Here is a 23,195-nt window from a genome sequence, read left to right as displayed (position 1 = left end):
TTACTACACTCTTCTGAAGCCCTTTATAATGAAAATGATGTAGGTAAAGCGGAGCACGCAACATGTGCTGTGTTAGAGCGCCGCTTAGTGGTGACGTATATGACCTTCAGCTCAGCCAACCGAAAATACATAATGGAAGATTGCTAGAAAGTTTTTTTGATCGTTATTGATGCCAGGAGGAAAAGATTGGACGCTTCACGATTTTGCGTGTCATCCTTGCGCAGGGGCCATGCTAATCTTCTCTGTATCGTTCCAATTTTAGTATATGTGCTGCCGTAGCAAGCACGAACTGGGAGCCCAAACGTCTGGCAAATATACCTGGGCCAGTTGCTTTTTTTCTAGATCACGGTTAGTGCACACAATCCCACCTTCTTACCTCAAAAGGGCCCAAAACTGCATATAAAACCAATATGCGGTTATTTCCGAAATTCTAAGTAAATGGTATTAGTTTTAATGTCTTTCTTTAATAGTTTTAAGGTCTTTCTTTCATCTCTTGAATACGACCTCTCAAGGTGTATTCTGGGAGATATGCAGTTTGTGGACCCTCGACACCTCAACAAGGGGTGAGTTTCTCAAAAGCTTCATAAGGATAAATACTTCCTTTCTAGTTCTTGAATCTTCCCTAATTTTCCAGAATTTCCCAAAACCCCCTAAAGGAGTATGTGAAGCCACTCACAAATGAACGTGTAACTGTTCTTTAGCTGGGTTCTTTGGCTTGTTATTATTATTATCATTATTATATGGACGTCTGAACCTTGGTTACATTGCGTGGCTTAACTTCCAATACAAGTTAATCATATTAGAAATTCAAGATTTTGTTCAGACAAGTAACATACAACTCAATTAAATTGTATTTCCATTATACTAATACAGCTTTATACATTAAAACGAAACACAGATGGGCTAAGGTTTTGGTGCAGAATAGGTAGGACATACAATATTGCAATGACTTGTGTTTTACAATATCTGTGGTTAGAAGTATATATGAATGTTTAGTCATTTCAAACTCGCTAAGGTTATTCCAGAGTAAATAGCAAAGCACTTTTTCAAGTTGCCCTTGGATAAGAGCGTCTACTAAATGTGGTAAATGTAAATGCACCGAAAGGAAGAGTAAAAGCGGGAGTACAGGAGCGTATGCTAACGCAGATCAGTCTGGTTTTGTAAACAGCATCTCGTACGTAAACAGAGTGTAAAGAGCATGAATAAGTAGCAGCCAGCGATCAGGTAGGGAGAACAGTACGGTACGAAAGATTCGAACAACAACCAGGTGAAAAAAAAGAAAAATGTAGCTTTAATTTGATAATAAATCGTTTTGCTCGCAACATTTAACTGCGCGTCAGTTCGCAGCAATCGCCCAGAGTTCCTAAACACATTGTTTTTGTAACTTCTGCAGCCGCCACCGATATTTGCTTTTAACCGTCTTCGCAGCACCCTCGGTCGGTCTAGTGTTGTCAGACCTGCCGCTGTAGCGCGATACTAGTTATTATAGCGATGGAGTGTTCTTTTACCTTTTAGTCTTTTTAAAGTGACTTCTCTCAAAGTGTAAGTCCACGCTGACAGTCCTGAATATCCTGCTTTCAAATTTCTCTGTGTTGAAGCATTACTACACTCTTCTGAAGCCCTTTATAATGAAAATGATGTAGGTAAAGCGGAGAACGCAACATGTGCTGTGTTAGAGCGCCGCTTAGTGGTGACGTATATGAACTTCAGCTCAGCCAACCGAAAATACATAATGGAAGATTGCTAGAAAGATTTTTTGATCGTTATTGATGCCAGGAGGAAAAGATTGGACGCTTCACGATTTTGCGTGTCATCCTTGCGCAGGGGCCATGCTAATCTTCTCTGTATCGTTCCAATTTTAGTATATGTGCTGCCGTAGCAAGCACGAACTGGGAGCCCAAACGTCTGGCATATATACCTGGGCCAGTTGCTTTTTTTCTAGATCATGGTTAGTGCACACAATCCCACCTTCTTACCTCAAAAGGGCCCAAAACTGCATATAAAACCATTATGCGGTTATTTCCGAAATTCTAAGTAAATGGTATTAGTTTTAATGTCTTTCTTTAATAGTTTTAAGGTCTTTCTTTCATCTCTTGAATACGACCTCTCAAGGTGTATTCTGGGAGATATGCAGTTTGTGGACCCTCGACACCTCAACAAGGGGTGAGTTTCTCAAAAGCTTCATAAGGATAAATACTTCCTTTCTAGTTCTTGAATCTTCCCTAATTTTCCGGAATTTCCCAAAACCCCCTAAAGGAGTATGTGAAGCCACTCACAAATGAACGTGTAACTGTTCTTTAGCTGGGTTCTTTGGCTTGTTATTATTATTATCATTATTATATGGACGTCTGAACCTTGGTTACATTGCGTGGCTTAACTTCCAATACAAGTTAATCATATTAGAAATTCAAGATTTTGTTCAGACAAGTAACATACAACTCAATTAAATTGTATTTCCATTATACTACTACAGCTTTATACATTAAAACGAAACACAGATGGGCTAAGATTTTGGTGCAGAATAGGTAGGACATACAATATTGCAATGACTTGTGCTTTACAATATCTGTGGTTAGAAGTATATATGAATGTTTAGTCATTTCAAACTCGCTAAGGTTATTCCAGAGTAAATAGCAAAGCACTTTTTCAAGTTGCCCTTGGATAAGAGCGTCTACTAAATGTGGTAAATGTAAATGCACCAAAAGGAAGAGTAAAACAGGGAGTACAGGAGCGTATGCTAACGCAGATCAGTCTGGTTTTGTAAACAGCATCTCGTACGTAAACAGAGTGTAAAGAGCATGAATAAGTAGCAGCCAGCGATCAGGTAGGGAGAACAGTACGGTACGAAAGATTCGAACAACAACCAGGTGAAAAAAAAGAAAAATGTAGCTTTAATTTGATAATAAATCGTTTTGCTCGCAACATTTAACTGCGCGTCAGTTCGCAGCAATCGCCCAGAGTTCCTAAACACATTGTTTTTGTAACTTCTGCAGCCGCCACCGATATTTGCTTTTAACCGTCTTCGCAGCACCCTCGGTCGGTCTAGTGTTGTCAGACCTGCCGCTGTAGCGCGATACTAGTTATTATAGCGATGGAGTGTTCTTTTACCTTTTAGTCTTTTTAAAGTGACTTCTCTCAAAGTGTAAGTCCACGCTGACAGTCCTGAATATCCTGCTTTCAAATTTCTCTGTGTTGAAGCATTACTACACTCTTCTGAAGCCCTTTATAATGAAAATGATGTAGGTAAAGCGGAGAACGCAACATGTGCTGTGTTAGAGCGCCGCTTAGTGGTGACGTATATGAACTTCAGCTCAGCCAACCGAAAATACATAATGGAAGATTGCTAGAAAGATTTTTTGATCGTTATTGATGCCAGGAGGAAAAGATTGGACGCTTCACGATTTTGCGTGTCATCCTTGCGCAGGGGCCATGCTAATCTTCTCTGTATCGTTCCAATTTTAGTATATGTGCTGCCGTAGCAAGCACGAACTGGGAGCCCAAACGTCTGGCATATATACCTGGGCCAGTTGCTTTTTTTCTAGATCATGGTTAGTGCACACAATCCCACCTTCTTACCTCAAAAGGGCCCAAAACTGCATATAAAACCATTATGCGGTTATTTCCGAAATTCTAAGTAAATGGTATTAGTTTTAATGTCTTTCTTTAATAGTTTTAAGGTCTTTCTTTCATCTCTTGAATACGACCTCTCAAGGTGTATTCTGGGAGATATGCAGTTTGTGGACCCTCGACACCTCAACAAGGGGTGAGTTTCTCAAAAGCTTCATAAGGATAAATACTTCCTTTCTAGTTCTTGAATCTTCCCTAATTTTCCGGAATTTCCCAAAACCCCCTAAAGGAGTATGTGAAGCCACTCACAAATGAACGTGTAACTGTTCTTCAGCTGGGTTCTTTGGCTTGTTATTATTATTATCATTATTATATGGACGTCTGAACCTTGGTTACATTGCGTGGCTTAACTTCCAATACAAGTTAATCATATTAGAAATTCAAGATTTTGTTCAGACAAGTAACATACAACTCAATTAAATTGTATTTCCATTATACTACTACAGCTTTATACATTAAAACGAAACACAGATGGGCTAAGATTTTGGTGCAGAATAGGTAGGACATACAATATTGCAATGACTTGTGCTTTACAATATCTGTGGTTAGAAGTATATATGAATGTTTAGTCATTTCAAACTCGCTAAGGTTATTCCAGAGTAAATAGCAAAGCACTTTTTCAAGTTGCTTTGGATAAGAGCGTCTACTAAATGTGGTAAATGTAAATGCACCAAAAGGAAGAGTAAAACAGGGAGTACAGGAGCGTATGCTAACGCAGATCAGTCTGGTTTTGTAAACAGCATCTCGTACGTAAACAGAGTGTAAAGAGCATGAATAAGTAGCAGCCAGCGATCAGGTAGGGAGAACAGTACGGTACGAAAGATTCGAACAACAACCAGGTGAAAAAAAAAGAAAAATGTAGCTTTAATTTGATAATAAATCGTTTTGCTCGCAACATTTAACTGCGCGTCAGTTCGCAGCAATCGCCCAGAGTTCCTAAACACATTGTTTTTGTAACTTCTGCAGCCGCCACCGATATTTGCTTTTAACCGTCTTCGCAGCACCCTCGGTCGGTCTAGTGTTGTCAGACCTGCCGCTGTAGCGCGATACTAGTTATTATAGCGATGGAGTGTTCTTTTACTTTTTAGTCTTTTTAAAGTGACTTCTCTCAAAGTGTAAGTCCACGCTGACAGTCCTGAATATCCTGCTTTCAAATTTCTCTGTGTTGAAGCATTACTACACTCTTCTGAAGCCCTTTATAATGAAAAATGATGTAGGTAAAGCGGAGCACGCAACATGTGCTGTGTTAGAGCGCTACTTAGTGGTGACGTATATGAACTTCAGCTCAGCCAACCGAAAATACATAATGGAAGATTGCTAGAAAGATTTTTTGATCGTTATTGATGCCAGGAGGAAAAGATTGGACGCTTCACGATTTTGCGTGTCATCCTTGCGCAGGGGCCATGCTAATCTTCTCTGTATCGTTCCAATTTTAGTATATGTGCTGCCGTAGCAAGCACGAACTGGGAGCCCAAACGTCTGGCATATATACCTGGGCCAGTTGCTTTTTTTCTAGATCATGGTTAGTGCACACAATCCCACCTTCTTACCTCAAAAGGGCCCAAAACTGCATATAAAACCATTATGCGGTTATTTCCGAAATTCTAAGTAAATGGTATTAGTTTTAATGTCTTTCTTTAATAGTTTTAAGGTCTTTCTTTCATCTCTTGAATACGACCTCTCAAGGTGTATTCTGGGAGATATGCAGTTTGTGGACCCTCGACACCTCAACAAGGGGTGAGTTTCTCAAAAGCTTCATAAGGATAAATACTTCCTTTCTAGTTCTTGAATCTTCCCTAATTTTCCGGAATTTCCCAAAACCCCCTAAAGGAGCATGTGAAGCCACTCACAAATGAACGTGTAACTGTTCTTTAGCTGGGTTCTTTGGCTTGTTATTATTATTATCATTATTATATGGACGTCTGAACCTTGGTTACATTGCGTGGCTTAACTTCCAATACAAGTTAATCATATTAGAAATTCAAGATTTTGTTCAGACAAGTAACATACAACTCAATTAAATTGTATTTCCATTATACTACTACAGCTTTATACATTAAAACGAAACACAGATGGGCTAAGATTTTGGTGCAGAATAGGTAGGACATACAATATTGCAATGACTTGTGCTTTACAATATCTGTGGTTAGAAGTATATATGAATGTTTAGTCATTTCAAACTCGCTAAGGTTATTCCAGAGTAAATAGCAAAGCACTTTTTCAAGTTGCCCTTGGATAAGAGCGTCTACTAAATGTGGTAAATGTAAATGCACCAAAAGGAAGAGTAAAACAGGGAGTACAGGAGCGTATGCTAACGCAGATCAGTCTGGTTTTGTAAACAGCATCTCGTACGTAAACAGAGTGTAAAGAGCATGAATAAGTAGCAGCCAGCGATCAGGTAGGGAGAACAGTACGGTACGAAAGATTCGAACAACAACCAGGTGAAAAAAAAAGAAAAATGTAGCTTTAATTTGATAATAAATCGTTTTGCTCGCAACATTTAACTGCGCGTCAGTTCGCAGCAATCGCCCAGAGTTCCTAAACACATTGTTTTTGTAACTTCTGCAGCCGCCACCGATATTTGCTTTTAACCGTCTTCGCAGCACCCTCGGTCGGCCTAGTTTTGTCAGACCTGCCGCTGTAGCGCGATACTAGTTGTTATAGCGATGGAGTGTTCTTTTACTTTTTAGTCTTTTTAAAGTGACTTCTCTCAAAGTGTAAGTCCACGCTGACAGTCCTGAATATCCTGCTTTCAAATTTCTCTGTGTTGAAGCATTACTACACTCTTCTGAAGCCCTTTATAATGAAAAATGATGTAGGTAAAGCGGAGCACGCAACATGTGCTGTGTTAGAGCGCCGCTTAGTGGTGACGTATATGAACTTCAGCTCAGCCAACCGAAAATACATAATGGAAGATTGCTAGAAAGATTTTTTGATCGTTATTGATGCCAGGAGGAAAAGATTGGACGCTTCACGATTTTGCGTGTCATCCTTGGGCAGGGGCCATGCTAATCTTCTCTGTATCGTTCCAATTTTAGTATATGTGCTGCCGTAGCAAGCACGAACTGGGAGCCCAAACGTCTGGCATATATACCTGGGCCAGTTGCTTTTTTTCTAGATCATGGTTAGTGCACACAATCCCACCTTCTTACCTCAAAAGGGCCCAAAACTGCATATAAAACCATTATGCGGTTATTTCCGAAATTCTAAGTAAATGGTATTAGTTTTAATGTCTTTCTTTAATAGTTTTAAGGTCTTTCTTTCATCTCTTGAATACGACCTCTCAAGGTGTATTCTGGGAGATATGCAGTTTGTGGACCCTCGACACCTCAACAAGGGGTGAGTTTCTCAAAAGCTTCATAAGGATAAATACTTCCTTTCTAGTTCTTGAATCTCCCCAATTTTCCAAAATTTCCCAAAACCCCCTAAAGGAATATGTGAAGCCACTCACAAATGAACGTGTAACTGTTCTTTAGCTGGGTTCTTTGGCTTGTTATTATTATTATCATTATTATATGGACGTCTGAACCTTGGTTACATTGCGTGGCTTAACTTCCAATACAAGTTAATCATATTAGAAATTCAAGATTTTGTTCAGACAAGTAACATACAACTCAATTAAATTTTATTTCCATTATACTAATACAGCTTTATACATTAAAACGAAACACAGATGGGCTAAGGTTTTGGTGCAGAATAGGTAGGACATACAATATTGCAATGACTTGTGTTTTACAATATCTGTGGTTAGAAGTATATATGAATTTTTAGTCATTTCAAACTCGCTAAGGTTATTCCAGAGTAAATAGCAAAGCACTTTTTCAAGTTGCTTTGGATAAGAGCGTCTACTAAATGTGGTAAATGTAAATGCACCGAAAGGAAGAGTAAAAGCGGGAGTACAGGAGCGTATGCTAACGCAGATCAGTCTGGTTTTGTAAACAGCATCTCGTACGTAAACAGAGTGTAAAGAGCATGAATAAGTAGCAGCCAGCGATCAGGTAGGGAGAACAGTACGGTACGAAAGATTCGAACAACAACCAGGTGAAAAAAAAGAAAAATGTAGCTTTAATTTGATAATAAATCGTTTTGCTCGCAACATTTAACTGCGCGTCAGTTCACAGCAATCGCCCAGAGTTCCTAAACACATTGTTTTTGTAACTTCTGCAGCCGTCACCGATATTTGCTTTTAACCGTCTTCGCAGCACCCTCGGTCGGCCTAGTTTTGTCAGACCTGCCGCTGTAGCGCGATACTGGTTATTATAGCGATGGAGTGTTCTTTTACCTTTTAGTCTTTTTAAAGTGACTTCTCTCAAAGTGTAAGTCCACGCTGACAGTCCTGAATATCCTGCTTTCAAATTTCTCTGTGTTGAAGCATTACTACACTCTTCTGAAGCCCTTTATAATGAAAAATGATGTAGGTAAAGCGGAGCACGCAACATGTGCTGTGTTAGAGCGCCGTTTAGTGGTGATGTATATGGATTTCAGCTCAGCCAACCGAAAATACATAATGGAAGATTGCTAGAAAGATTTTTGGGGCATTTTTTGATCGTTATTGATGCCAGGAGGAAAAGATTGGACGCTTCACGATTTTGCGTGTCATCCTTGCGCAGGGGCCATCTTCTCTGTATCGTTCCAATTTTAGTATATGTGCTGCCGTAGCAAGCACGAACTGGGAGCCCAAACGTCTGGCATATATACCTGGGCCAGTTGCTTTTTTTCTTGATCATGGTTAGTGCACACAAGCCCACCTTCTTACCTCTAAAGGGCCCCAAACTGCATATAAAACCATTATGCAGTTATTTCCAATATTCAAAATAAATAGTATTCGTTTTAACATCTCTCTTTAATAGTTTTAAGGTCTTTATTTCATTTCTTGGGTCTGGGTTTGGTAATTCTTATTGTTTCATTATTATTATTATTAATATGTGGACGTCTGAACCTTGGTTACATTGCATGGCTTAACTTTCATTACAGGTTAATTATTTTAGAAATACAAGATTTTGTTTTGACTAATAACATACAACTCAATTTAATTTGATTTCTATTATACTAATACAGCCTTGTACATTACAACGAAACACCACCCACAAGCCATTCTAGAGAGAGATATAGGGGGCACTTTTCGTCAAACTAGTTTTGGCAGGTCCTCTCGACCAATCAGATCGTGTTACGTCATTAGTCCACGCCGGGGTCAAAAGGTCCTAATCTTGTCCCAAGACCCTCAGTCAGACCCTAATCCAGCAACATGTTTTTACAGGTCCCTTCGGACATCTGTTACCCATTCTCACACCCCACCCCTGTGTCACGTGAGAGAGAGAGAGACTTGATCAGAGATTTTTGGACTTTTACGTACGATTCAATTACGGATTACACGCAATGATTTGGTAACATCTTTTAAAAATATATATATAATTTAGATTATTTTATATACAGCTTTAGATTAGTTTTCATTTTAGATTAGTTTTAATTTTACCATTTCTAAAAGGTAAAAGGGCCTGATACAAAAGTTTGGACACCTTGTATGGTCTATACAGTGGGGAGAACAAGTATTTGATACACTGCTGATTTTTCAGGTTTTCCCACTTGCAAAGCATGTAGAAGACTGTAATTTTTATCATAGGTACTCTTCAACTGTGAGTGATGGAATCTAAAACAAAAATCCAGAAAAATACATTGTATGATTTTTAAATAATTAATTTCCATTTTATTGTGGGAAATAAGTATTTGATACACCAGAAAAAGAAACTTCATATTTGGTACAGAAACCTTTGTTTGCAATTACAGAGATGAGACGTTTCCTGTAGTTCTTGACAAGGTTTGCACACACTGCAGCAGGGATTTTGGCCCACTCCTCCATACAGATCTCCTCCAGAGCCTTCAGGTTTCGTGGCTGTCGCTGGGCCACACGGACTTTAAGCTCCCTCCAAAGATTTTCTATTGGATTCAGGTCTGGAGACTGGCTAGGCCACTCCAGGACCTTAAGATGTTTCCTACGGAGCCACTCTTTAGTTGCCCTGGCTGTGTGTTTTGGATCGTTATCATGCTGGAAGACCCAGCCACGACCCATCTTCAGTGCTCTTACTGAGGGAAGGAGGTTGTTGGCCAAAATCTCACGATACATGGCCCCATCCATCCTTTCCACAATACGGTGCAGTCGTCCTGTCCCCTTTGCAGAAAAGCATCCCCAAAGAATGATGTTTCCACCGCCATGCTTCACGGTTGGGATGGTGTTCTTGGGGTTGTACTCATCATTCTTCTTCCTCCAAACATGACGAGTGAAGTTTAAACCAAAAAGTTCTATTTTTGTCTCATCAGACCACATGACCTTCTCCCATTCCTCCTCTGGATTATTCAGATGGTCATTTGCAAACTTCAGACGGGCTTTGACATGTGTTGGCTTGAGGAAGGGCACCTTGTGTGCACTGCAGGATTTTAATCCTTGACGGCGTAGAGTGTTACTGATTGTTTTCTTTGAGACTGTGGTCCCAGCTCTATTCAGGTCATTGACCAGGTCCTGCCGTGTAATTCTGGGCTCATTCCTCACCTTCCTCAAGATCATTGATGCTCCACGAGGTGAGATCTTGCATGGCGCCCCAGACCGAGGGAGATTATCCGTTATTTTGCATTTCTTCCATTTTCTAATAATTGCACCAACAGTTGTTGCCTTCTCACCAAGCTGCTTGCCTATTGTCCTGTAGCCCATCCCAGCCTTGTGCAGGTCTACAATTTTATCCCTGATGTCCTTACAAAGCTCTCTGGTCTTGGGCATTGTGGAGATGCTGGAGTCTGACTGATTGAGTGTGTGGACAGGTGTCTTTTATACAGGTAACGAGTTCAAACAGGTGCAGTTAATACAGGTAATGAGTGGAGAACAGGAGGGCTTCTTAAAGAAGAAGTAACATGTCTGTGAGAGCCAAAATTCTTACTGGTTGATAGATGATCAAATACTTATTTCCCACAATAAAATGGAAATTAATTATTTAAAAATCATACAATGTATTTTTCTGGATTTTTGTTTTAGATTCCATCACTCACAGTTGAAGAGTACCTATGATAAAAATTACAGTCTTCTACATGCTTTGCAAGTGGGAAAACCTGAAAAATCAGCAGTGTATCAAATACTTGTTCTCCCCACTGTACTTAGTAACACCTCCAAAGATTCCATTGTAGAATTTGTAGAAACTTGTAGAAACTTTTTCATGGTGCTTTTTTTTCACTTTGTATTTGTACAAAACAAAAATTGCACAATAACATTCCTTAAAAAAAAAAAGACTTTTATCTGTAAATTATGCTTTTTGAAGATCAGTATTTTGACCAGGGGTGCCCATACATTTACATGGTACTCCATATTTTCAAGATTTTATTCTCAGAATAGTAAAATGAAATTTCTGAAAGGTAAAGTTAATAATTGTATACATTATTATGCTGATATTAGCTTGATAAAATTAAATTTTTATGTAAAAACAGTGTAACAAGTGTTAGTCATAGGCATACTACAGCTACATCCACAATTCAACATTTCAGAAGAGCTCAGAAGCAGTTGTTATTAATTTAACTTCACAGAGTGCTTTGGCGTTTTAACTATGATGTCAATACAATGTTTTAAGAACCAAAAAGTAGAAACTGTTGTCAAAACATCAAACTTTGTAAACTACTGGATCCTCCATTCAATGCTTGGACTAGCTTCTATCCTTTCACATTTGTCATTTAGGAATGTTATATAGTAGTTATAAAGTTATAAAGTAATCAAGGTTTGGGATAGAGAGAATTTGCCCAAATCTCCTTTCCTTCCTACACGTTTCTCTCTCAACTTTTTTGTTTTGTGTCATGACATTTTTGCTTAACATCATTACCTCATCTCCTCTCCTTTCTTAAAAGCACTGCACATGGAGTGGTGAGGGCTGAAGATTTTGTTCATTCTTCAGATAGGTGCAGCAGTGTTCATAGGCTGGAGAGGGTCATCTCTGATTATAGCTAGAAGTGCTGTTATGTGTTACTTCTCTGGAAAAGAGGGACTCCACTCCAGGTAAGCCCTGTGCAATATTTGAATAATGAATGTACAATTTCCACAGGCAACAAGATGTAGCAGGTCATAATGATGACAAAATGCTATTGATGACCTGTGACAGAAAGGATCCACAATATCACTTTGCAATCCGAATATCTAAATTTAATATAAGTATACATACAACCAAAATGTCTTGAAAGTATGCCATTTATCGCGTTGCAAGGTAAAAGGTTCAGAGGCATCCGAAAAACTCAACGTCGGCCCATCAAAATAGAACCTGAAATAACCACCGTTAGACAAACGCCACACAAGAATCGCGTCTGTCTTTCAAGCGCATTTTTGTTCTAGCTAGAGTCAGGCGTATTTTTTTGGGTGTATCTGTGACAGAAGCCATGGTTATTGTGGCTTATAATTATTATATCTTCTAACCCTAACCGCCGCACAAACACTGACCCTTTAAATCCATCGGCCTACAGGGTCTGTAGAATGAATTGGTGGAGACGTATGACGTTGCATACTCTGATTTGCTCGATCGTTTGTATCTCGGTCACCTGATTGGTCGCCTTTTTTACAAGATGTTACCAAATCATTGTGTGTAATACGTGATTGAATTGTACGTAAAAGTCTAAAAATCTCTGATCAAGTCTCTCTCTCTCTCTCACGTGGCACAGGGGTGGGGTGTGAGAATGGGTAACAGATGTCCGAAGGGACCTGTAAAAACATTTTGCTGGATCAGGGTCTGACTGAGGGTCTGGGGACTAGGTTAGGACCTTTTGATCCCAGCTAGGCTTCCCATTATATACAATGTTTACACACACACACACACACACACATACACATGCAGGTACACGTGGCACAGCATTGGTATGTGAGAATGGATAACAGATGTCAGAAGGGACTTGTCAAATAAGTTTGATGAAAAGTGCCCCAGCCATCCGATTGGACAGCGTCTTTAAAATCTGACGGGAAAATACACTAGGCAGGACTTCCGGTAAAAATGCACGCTTTTGATTGGCTGGGCGTGGCTTGATGACATGGCACGATCTGATTGGTCGAGAGGACTTGTCAAAACTAGTTTGATAATAAGTGCTCCCTATATCTCTCTCTCATTCTCTTGGACCTAAAGAGACTGTAAACATGGAGTATATAGATTCCGGGCCAGACTAATAGAAAATGAATGAAGAAGGCATACGCCACTATCTAGAGCCTCTTCCATGTAGTCAGAAGGTTATTGTACCACTATATACCACAAGGGGCATGGTTGAAATAGCTCATGTCTCTCAGTCAACACAAACACATAAGACACAAGTGAAAAAACGAAAACAAAAGCTGGAAGAGAGAAAAAAGAAGGTCTATTGCCAAAAGGGAATCAATTGTTCATGTACAATGTGAAGAAGTACAAATTCCAAAAAAAAGTGAATTTGAAAAATTCTAGAAACTTTAGCTCATTACAGAATTACATGAAAAACCATGAAAGTTTCAGTAAAAATACAAAATCACATCAGCATTGATAGACAATCATCCAAGGTACAGTTATCCCTAATTTCATTGATTTAGATCAATCAGACAACATTCACTTTTTGGACATAAATGTATGTATAAATGTAATTTTTACACTTTTTGAGAAAAAAATCATTTTATACGGTTAGACATTCTTTAGAGACATATACGTAAAATAATTCATAATTTTTAACCCATCAGAACCATTTTTTTCCCTGATTTTTTTTTAATTTTGGAGCTTAAAAGTGTAAACAAGATCAATTTGATACTTTTTAGAAATAGATACATTGTATGCTGTTAAGACATTAATCAAATACATAAATAAAAACAAATCCATAATTTTAGACCAATCAGAGGACGTTTTAGTGAATTTTTAAGTCACCAATCTAAAGGTTCATGTTTGAGAATAAAAGGGGTAAAATAATATTTTTTATCTAAAGTACAATTATACCATGTTTCATCATTTTAGACCCAACATAAGTTTTATAGTGTTTTACTTTTTTCAGCATGAAATGGTTAACAACCATGCGGTTAGGCTTACATATCGATTGAAACGTCAGTTAGGTTTTTTTTTAATAGGGGGTGCCTCCTCTTATTTACATGGCTAAAGGTTGAATGACGGAGCAGTGAGGCAGTCATGCTGAAAGAGCTAAAAGCCACACCCACCGCTAGAAGCAGACCGAGTACAGGACCTTCTTTTTTGTTTCAAAAAACACACTGATGAGTTGGAAGATAAGACGGGTTTTGGCTCTACTGGCGGCGAGAAAGGACGTCAGTGTGGTTTTGATCCAGGTATGAGGAATGTCTTTTCTGTGTGTTCTGAGCGGTGGGTGTAAAATGATGGAAAAGGTGGACCTCGGACTGCTTAAGTGCAGTTTACTGTTACAGTTTAACTGGTATTTCAAACACTGCACAATTCCACCCTCTATTTAACCCAATAATCTTATTTCAGACAGCAATTAAACTTAGTACTGGACTACCATGTCCTTTCAATGGGGAGTCTTCTGTAGTACAGGACTAGGCTTAATTCCTGTCTGGAAAACCAACCCATTGTGTTTATGTTAGATGCTCACATTTCTCGTGTTCTTCTCATTTTTCTTACCGTTGATCTCATGCTTCTAGTCGGAAGCATCACAGTTTTGGCATTTTCTCAGCAGTGGTGAGTGCACCAGGTCACCAGGTAACAATCAAGAACAAGTAAGTAGGAGAGGAGAGAAACTAAAGCAAATTGTGTGAGACATAACAGTCCAAAATCTGCTAATAGAGTTTTCTTGGTGATCAGTTAAAATATCCACAGGGTGACCAAACACTTTTTCCAGACTGTCGGTTTCGGGAACCCACTGTTTTATTGAAATGTAGTGTCTTTGTTTTCACAAGCCTGAGAAAATGAAGAACACCTAATGTTATTTTATTTATGCAAAAAATTAATCCGGATTAAATCATTGCAACCGGGTTTTTACAAAATTGATCTTACTTTACTTATTTATTAACTAATAACATTGTATTAACAGTGGTGCAGATCCGCAAAATGCAGCTGGTGTCCCCACTCAGATGGATACGCTGCTTTTGTATTTCCCTGTTTTTACACATTACTCCACTCTCCATGTCCCGACCTTTATCAACTGCAGCTCCTGGTTTGGCGATAGGAATGGCAGGAATGCTGCTATAAAGCCATGATTCTGTGAAAATTAAAACACAACAGTTCCTGGTTTGCCATCCAGCTTGTCCTGCAGATCAGACATTTGCAAACAATAGGCTGAGAAGTGGTATTCTGGTAAGCTTTGTTAGCCTCACTCAAAACATTGTTACAAAAAATTGTTAATTTAAGCTACTAAATAGTAATAACATTAATACTAATTATAATACAAAATAATAATCCTGAATAAGAAATTGTGGAGTAGTGATGAGTATGAAAGTGGTACTGCTATCAAAACAGCTGAGAAGATTTGTTTACTCTGAGCCATCCTGTTGCGTTGGCGTTAAGTTCTAGTTCAAGGTCAAGCTCAAGTTCAGAGCGGCTTCCTAGCCCTGCTAAGTTCAAGTTTATCGTACTGTTCATGGGCGTGCCACGTGTAAGGTCGGTTCTGGTTTATCCTTCTGGGTTCTGCAGCTGATCTCTCAGCTCCTTTGTTCTACATCACGTAAATTCCGTAGCGCCTGACGAGCGTGGTTTTGTTGTCCCTCGTTTTCCCCAATCTCTGCCGGTTGGTTTGTGTTCATTCCGCCTCCCCTTCTCATTCCCCCCATTCAAGTCTAACTCCGTATGTCCCACCAGCCTCAGGTGTGTTTGTTATTTTTTTCCACGTTGTGTTGTCACGTTTGTATTTTGGTTGTTTCTTATTCCCTGTAACATTGCTGCATTTTCTTGTGTTTACCCCTGTTTTGTTGTTAATAAAACCCTCTCGCAAGTGTTCGCCCGCATTGTCTGACCTAGCCAGTCTTTAGACAGGAGCATGTGCTTTGTGTCATGGCGTGTACGGCTAGACAAGATAGGATGAACACTCACAGAGATGGAACAAAGCAAGAACGTTTATTAAACGTAACAAACACAAAGCAGGTGCTAACAGAGAACAAAGGGCAGCAACTAAGGGTCAAAACAGAGAACACAACAGAACGTGGCAAACAAGGTGGCGAACATAAACCTGGGACTGGGAGCAGCAGGGAAGTTACTGCGGGAATAATAACGAGGGTGAACTAAAGAGGGTTCTGTACTTAGCTTGGGCAACAGGAGCAACTACAAACTAGATGCAGAGCCACACTCTGTAAACAAACAGGGTAAGCTGGAGAGCCAGCTGCCTGAAGCTTGAGCAACAGGAGTAACAATACACTCGATCCAGAGCTGCGCTCTGTGAACCTACAGGGGTAGCTGGAGCGCCAGCTGCCTGAAGCTTGGGCAACAGGGGTAACTACAAACTAGGTGCAGAGCCACATTCTGTAAACAAACAGGGGTGGCTGGAGAGCCAGCTGCCTAACTAGAAAATGAGACGAGCCAAACCTGAGTAAGCAGCGACTGCCTAGAACCGGGGTCGCCTAGGACCATGAGCAGGAAGCGAACGTATAACGCTTGCCTCTCGAACCAGACTGTGGTATCACTTGACTAAGAAGGGATCACTTGCCAACCTAAACACGCCACCAATGCGTGGGGAGTTAAGATGATCCCTGGAGATCCAAGGATTCAATGAGATTCAGTGTACGGCAAAGAGTGGCCGTCATGGAGCTCCTTAAATGCTCCCAGTCCCAGGTGCAACACATGAACAGTGAATGAACACAAACAACCAGGAAGTCCTTATATGGGCCTGTGGCAGGCGGTTTGGGATCGCCCCAGGGGAGGGCACGATAATGAGGGCCTGGAACTTTGCACCGTTTTTCGTGACAGATAGCTTCTAAACCATTCTAACTCCACATTATGAATATCAATATTATGAATATCATAGTACTTTTATAGCAGGATATTGTTATTGTGTCAAATACTTTGAATAACTCAAGAAAAATGGTTTTCTGTACAATAGCGGGTAGGATTTATTCTTTTTTATTAATATTCTTTTTTAATAAACAGAGAGTCTCCTGTGCCAGGTTCTTCAGTCCTGTAATAGGAAATGTGATGATATACAGGAAAGTTATTTAACCAGGTTTCAGATCAAGTGAGCTTATAGTAATGCAGCAAAGAGTCATTGTGCTTTGCAAGCCTACTGATATTTAAGTGGAACAGGGAAGTTTCTTATATCTGGGTCTATGTTAGGAAATAAATGAGCATGTGTATGAAACAGGATAACTGAAGTAGGATGTAGCCTGAGACAGACTAGGAGGGTGAAGAACAGGTTAATCATATGAAGATGTTCACATGCCGCTGTGCTTCAAAGCAGGATAAAGGCAGCTGGGGTAATAGATGTTATTGCTTTTGCAGTTCTGATATTTCCTCCTTGTCATAGGCCAGGGTGGCATGGGGTGGCAAATGCCACCCTCAAAGAAAGGCTTGCCACCCTGCTGCCACCCCAATTGGCAGCAACAAATTAAATTAAAAAGTTATGGCCAGAAGTCATGAGGAAATGAGACACAAGAGGAAATAGGTTAAAATTAATTAACTATCGATCAATAAATCTCTAATAAAAGCACAGTGCTAGAATAGTTGCGATGTTGATGTTGAGATGATAAAAATCAGGTGGAAGAACACTACATGTAATGTCAGCTAAAGGTCTGACGTTAGTCATGTGTAAAGTTGGATATAAAAGCCACTGTTGATTCAACATCTGTCAAGAAAAACATTGTAGCTAAAGTTACTTTGAATCTAACAGAAATTACAGAAAGAAAATGTAGCATATATAGTAATTTCTCAGTGGGAGAAACAGAAAATGAACAACTGAGCAAGGTAAACGATGAAGATGAGGGGTAAGCAGAGAGAAAAGAGAAGGATAAGGTGGATGGAGAGAAAAGAGGTGAAAGGGGGGAGAAAAGTGAAGGATAAGGGGAAAGGAGAGAGAAAAGAGATGGAGGAGGTGGTTGGTGTGGCGCAACAGATAAAACCACTAGCTGCCAGCCTGGGTGCACTACACCAATAAGAGTCCTTGGGCAAGACTCCTAACACTGCATTGGCCCTCCTCTGTAATATGAGTAACTATGTAAGTCGCTCTGGATAAGAGCGTCAGCTAAATGCCGTAAATGTAGAGAGAAGAGAAGGATAAGGGGGAAGGAGAGAGAGAAGAAGTGGAAGGAGAAAGACAGGAGATGGTTAATGTTGTTTTTTTTATTTTCTCTTCTTTTACATATATAACATAAATCTGTTCAAGCTGCTAAGGGGCAAATGGGGAGAATATGTGTTCTAAATAAACAGTAAAAGCGATGTCCAGGACCTTGTTTGAGTGTCATGATCCATTTATTACCACCGTGTATTTATGCTCACCTCAGTACAGCTCAGTGTAGAGATCTTCATAAATATGTTTTTCTTTGGATAGTTTCTTCTTGTACAAATGCTGCCTGCAGCGCTGCCACTCTGACACAGTCAAAAACTGTTTGCTTTCCCTCTCACATATGTACCACTCATCACCTGTGTCTTACATTAATGCCATTGATAATTCCTACCTATAGTGGTGTAACCATACTTCAATCTTCTATTAAGTGAGATCTCATTGTATGGTCACATTCCAGTTATGAAGATTTCACGTGAAACCTCAAATTCAACACATTGATTGCATGAGATTAAGTTTGTACGAGTTTGTAAATGGCAGCAACTATTTTTCATCAAACTGTGATTAAATTCAGTATATATACGTCTGCCCTATGGTGCCACCGCTCAAAAATTCCAGCCCCCCTCTTGCCACACCATTAATATTTTTCTAGATCCGCCCCTGCTCCTGGTCTTTATCGCCCAAAGCTTTATTGCAATTGTTCTTCGGCGACTGGCTTTAAACTAATCTTTCAAACTAACCTTTCAAATACAATCTGCAAGAATCTTTTACCTTGGTGGCCGACTTCTGTCAAGACACTAGCACCCAGTCTATTATCATGTTTTTTTCTGCGAAAAAAGGTTTTCTAGTTAGTTATCCATTCTAAGGTTTGTTAAGTCCATGATCATTGTTCGACTTTTCTTGTTGCTCAATGAGCAAAGACACTGATACCAGGCCATCGTCCACAATGACTGCTTTTCTCCCATCTTCAAAAATTAAACAGAGACATTGCCGAACAGTGCAGCCCCAAAGCAGTGTAGCGGCCCAGTAACAGTATAGCGACGAAGCATCTTTTTATTATTATTATTATTATTATTATGTTTGTGCACCCTTTGTTAAATGCAGTATAATTGCTATTTAGTAGCTTAATTTAACATATTGCTGAGAATTAAATGAATATGCAATAGTTTTCCCCCCCATCATGATACATTATTTAAAAAAGTGAACCTGTAGAAAATGTATTCACTTATTTGCACAGATTTTCCTGTGAGGATTTGATGGCATTTAATGACAAGAGCGTTAGTGAGGTCTGGATATTGGATGATCACCACCCCATCTTATTTGTCTTTAACAAATTTAAAATCGTAGATTATTAAATTGAACATTACGGTGCAAAAACAATAGATAAAAACCACACTGACGTCATTTCTCGCTGCCAGTGGAGCCAAAAACTGTCTTATCTTCTAACCCATCACTGTGTTTTTGATACAGAAATGAAGGTCCTCTGTTCTCTCTGCTCCGAGCGGTGGGCGTGGCTTTTAGCTCTTTCAGCATGACTACCTCCCTGCTCCACCCGTCAACCTTTAGCCATGTGAATTAGAGGAGGCGCCCCCTATTGAACAAAACCTATAACTGACATTCCAATCTATAAGTAAGCGTAACCGCAAGGTTAACCCTTTCGTGCTCAAAAACATAAACCGCTATAAAACTTGTTCTGCTGGATCTAAAATGATGAAATATGGTACCTTGGATAAATGTCTAAAAATATACAAATATTTTTTTCCGACAAAGTGTAAAAATTTTATTTTAAATTTTTATTCTCAAGCATGAATCTTTAGATTGGTGACTTAAAATTCACTAAAACGAAATCTGATTTAGACCTGGTCTGTCTAAAATGGTGTATTGTTTTTATTTATGTCTTTGATGAATGTTTTAACAGTGTACAGTTATTTACTTTTTGTAAAAAGTGTTAAAAAAATAATCTTAAACCTTTAATGCCTAAAAAGTTAAATGTTATATATAAAAAACTGGGTCTGATTGAATTAATGAAATTTGGTTTAGCTATGCCTTGGATGATTGTGTCTAAATGCTAGCCTTCATTGTTTTATTTTGATTTTATGTTTTTATTGAAGATCTTTAATGAAAGGTTAGACTTTCTAGTTTAATTAAAATTTGCTTTTTTCTCTGATAATCTTAAAACGTAAGTCGTAGTGACCTCAAATTAAGATAAATCGTTTACATTTTTTTGAGACAACCTGTACTTTGACTTGTGTTTTGTGAGTGTTTGTGTTGACTTGATCTACATGATCTGCTTCAACTACTCCCCTTGTGGTATACAGTGGTATAACAACTCCTGACAACACGGAAAAAACTCGAGATGGCTGCTAATGCCTTTTTTTATTTTTTTCTATTTTTAAGGCCAAGATTCTATGTATTCTCAATGTTTTTGGTCTGTTGTAGGTCACAGAATAGCCTGTGGGTGGTATCGCCCTTTGGTCTCTGCAGTGCTCTAGTGAGTGCGGGGCCAGTTAGTGGTGGGGGATGGTATGCAAAGAGTGACAAAAAAAACTGGTTTCGTCACCATGTGGAGGACCAATCCAGACTGTTGAGGGCCTGTAAACTCTGCATATCCCCCAGAATACACCTCGAGAGATTGAATCTGTATTGAAGAAACACCTTAAAACTAAAATATTTTATTTTTTAAATATTAGAAATAGCTATTTAATGGTTCTATATGTACTTTAGGACTCTTCTAAGGTACTCGGTTATGAGGGGAATATGGCCTTGTACTAACCATGGTCTGGAAACAAAGCCACTTGCCCGGGTATATATATCAGTTGTCTGGACGCTTTGGTCGTGCTTGCTACGGCAGCACATATACTAAAATTGGAACGATACAGAGAAGATTAGCATGGCCCCTGCGCAAGGATGACACGCAAAATCGTGAAGCGTCCAATCTTTTCTTCCTGACATCAATAATCAAAAAGTGCCCTGGCTTACACCGCATGTATTGTAAGCTGCAGTCCATATATGTCACCGCTAAGTGGCGCTCTAACACAGCATGTGTTGACTGCACCGCTTTACGTACCTACTTCATTATAAAGGGTTTCAGGACAGTGTTACTTCAACAAAAGCAGGATAAACTCTTAAAAACACACACACACAAAACACCTTTGAAACACACGTGATTTTAGAGGAAACAGTGAATGAGCAGGTGTCCCAGTACTGTTGTCCATGTAGTGTATAATAAAATCTGAGATATACAATTAAAGTTTTGCTTGTACAATTTACCCAAGTAAGTAGCTATAATGTTTTCACGTTTACTGAGGTAGACCAGTATTAATGTGCTTAAAAGTAGGAAAATGCTGAATTGGTAAGCTAATAAGTAGTTATTGGCTAAAGTGTTTGTTCTTCTTTCTTTCTTTTATTTGCTTTAAGAGGCTAGGGGCTGTACAAGGAGCTTTGTGAGGCTGAGGACAGGAGGAGAAAGAGGTATAATTTTAGTCCTATTGAATATTATGGCTTATGCTCACATAGAGACATAAATAAAAGAATTTCACTTAGAAATGTTAATAAGAACAGTTGTTTAATTTAACTACAATTTTCCTGTTAACGGCTGCAGCAACACTTCAGTGTAACCAATTGTAATCACACATTTTTATAACCCAGAGCGGCTCAGAGTTCAGAAGAATAGGCCGGGACCTAAAATGGATGCAATCAAAAAGTCCAGAGGAGGGAGATCTGGACCCTGGCTCCTCATGCTTTCCACATCAGTGCTTCTTCTGCACCATTCTTTATCTTTTAAAGGGCAGTTTCTTGAAGCTCCTGGTAAGTTTAAAAAGGAAAATCTGAAATCATCATGTTCTGTACTTGAAAAGGCTGAATCAAAAGCTTATGCAATAGTTTAGGCATCCCTGGTCAAATTGCATGATTTAGATTTTCTAAGGAGAAATCAATTCTGCACATTTTGCCCTAATTTAACCTATAGGAAAAAAAACTAAAACAACATTAAATGTAGATTTTACAAAAATGAATGGAATTCAAATATAAAGTGCATTGTCAGTGTGTAATAACTTTTTAAAAAATATATGACATGAAATTGCCGAAATTATTTTTAATTGCTCAACAAATAGGAAATGCATCAACGTTTTAAATATTGTTGTGAGTGAACAGATTCCTTCTCACTATTTACATTGATACTCCACACACACAACACAACAGCAGGCGAATAGCGAATAGTAGAGTGGTCACCCTATTGACTTGTGTCTAGTAGTGTCTTAACTTGGAGGTATCTTTGAATTTTAGCCTTTTCAAACTAGCTGAGGTTATGCTTAAGTAAATAGCAAAGCACTTTTGTAAGTCGCTCTGGATAAGAGCGTCTGCTAAATGTCGTAAATGTAAATGTAAATGTAACAGCAAAACAGCAGCTTATGTCATTATTCTCCCAATCCCCAGATATAGTATTTATTTTTTTCCAGGCTGCTTGGAACTAAGATATTACCAAAATGTGTAAAGAAATACTTATGTGTTTTTTTTTCCCATCCATCCTGGAAAACCTGAAAAAGTTTTAGGGAAAACTCATGGAAAATGAGAAAGCAAAATGTGTTAAAAATGTTGTTGTTTTTTGTTTTTATTATTATACATTTATTTATGATAAAATTTAGATTTATTATAAAATGATATGAATTGGTATTTCTTGCTTCCTCCTGCAGTCAGAAAGTGAAGTTCACTGTAATTCACAGTAAAGCAGCAAATCATTTTTGAGAGATCTAATGCAGCTCCACCAAAGTTCCGTAGTGCAGTAGCAGCATTCCTGCCGGGAGTGGGAATAACAGAGACACCATTCTCTTTATTACAACCATTGAAGCATCAACATGATTCTGAAGCTGCTTAAAATGTTAAATTATCTTTCAAATGTAAATGTGCACCTCAACCTTTTGGCCTTGCTATGGCAAGAGACTGCAATGGTTTCTTCAGCAGAAAACAGAACAAAAATGTATTAGACTAAAATCCAAATGAAGGTTACTGGGTGCAGCTAAGCTGTGTTTTAGGTGATGTAGGCATGATTGTTGAGAGGAGTACAAGCACAACATATTACATGGTATAAATGGTATAACATGGTATAAACAATTAGCAATTATATGCAAGGGGTGGATTATTAACTGTCAAAATATATTACTTGGTCCAAATCGTGGACCACCTTAATTTTTCTGTTATCTTCCTTACCTATGTTTGTAAACCATGTGAACACCCACAGAGGTCTTGCTAGTTTAGTTTGTGCACATCTTTCCTGACTTAAGAAAACTGAGCAGTGTGGCCTGTGAGCCATCACAGCTTCAAAGTGACTGTTAGAATCGATCCTCAAGGCCTTCCCCGGACAGCTAACCCCTTTGACCCCT

The 23,195-nt window shown here is 38.9% G+C and overlaps 6 non-coding genes and 1 pseudogene across 6 annotated transcripts; 1 reads left to right on the top strand and 6 right to left on the bottom strand.

Annotated features, from left to right (window-relative positions):
* Window positions 1-179: 179 nt before the first annotated feature.
* On the bottom strand, window positions 180-286 carry LOC140547282 (U6 spliceosomal RNA). Its single transcript, XR_011978459.1, has one exon. It is a non-coding gene; the product is annotated as a U6 spliceosomal RNA (small nuclear RNA).
* Window positions 287-1,779: 1,493 nt separating this feature from the next.
* LOC140547281 (U6 spliceosomal RNA) lies at window positions 1,780-1,886 on the bottom strand. The gene has a single exon (XR_011978458.1). It is a non-coding gene; the product is annotated as a U6 spliceosomal RNA (small nuclear RNA).
* A 1,493-nt stretch (window positions 1,887-3,379) lies between these two features.
* On the bottom strand, window positions 3,380-3,486 carry LOC140547280 (U6 spliceosomal RNA). The gene has a single exon (XR_011978457.1). It is a non-coding gene; the product is annotated as a U6 spliceosomal RNA (small nuclear RNA).
* Window positions 3,487-4,980: 1,494 nt separating this feature from the next.
* Window positions 4,981-5,087, bottom strand: LOC140547268 (U6 spliceosomal RNA). Its single transcript, XR_011978447.1, has one exon. It is a non-coding gene; the product is annotated as a U6 spliceosomal RNA (small nuclear RNA).
* Window positions 5,088-6,582: 1,495 nt separating this feature from the next.
* LOC140547271 (U6 spliceosomal RNA) lies at window positions 6,583-6,689 on the bottom strand. Its single transcript, XR_011978450.1, has one exon. It is a non-coding gene; the product is annotated as a U6 spliceosomal RNA (small nuclear RNA).
* A 1,503-nt stretch (window positions 6,690-8,192) lies between these two features.
* LOC140547279 (U6 spliceosomal RNA) lies at window positions 8,193-8,293 on the bottom strand (annotated as a pseudogene).
* Window positions 8,294-20,652: 12,359 nt separating this feature from the next.
* Window positions 20,653-20,759, top strand: LOC140547257 (U6 spliceosomal RNA). Its single transcript, XR_011978436.1, has one exon. It is a non-coding gene; the product is annotated as a U6 spliceosomal RNA (small nuclear RNA).
* Window positions 20,760-23,195: the final 2,436 nt, after the last annotated feature.

The sequence above is a fragment of the Salminus brasiliensis genome, chromosome 24, assembly GCF_030463535.1.
Source record: "Salminus brasiliensis chromosome 24, fSalBra1.hap2, whole genome shotgun sequence".
Classification (NCBI taxonomy): Eukaryota; Metazoa; Chordata; class Actinopteri; order Characiformes; family Bryconidae; genus Salminus; species Salminus brasiliensis.
This window is presented reverse-complemented; position numbering and strand designations above follow the sequence as displayed.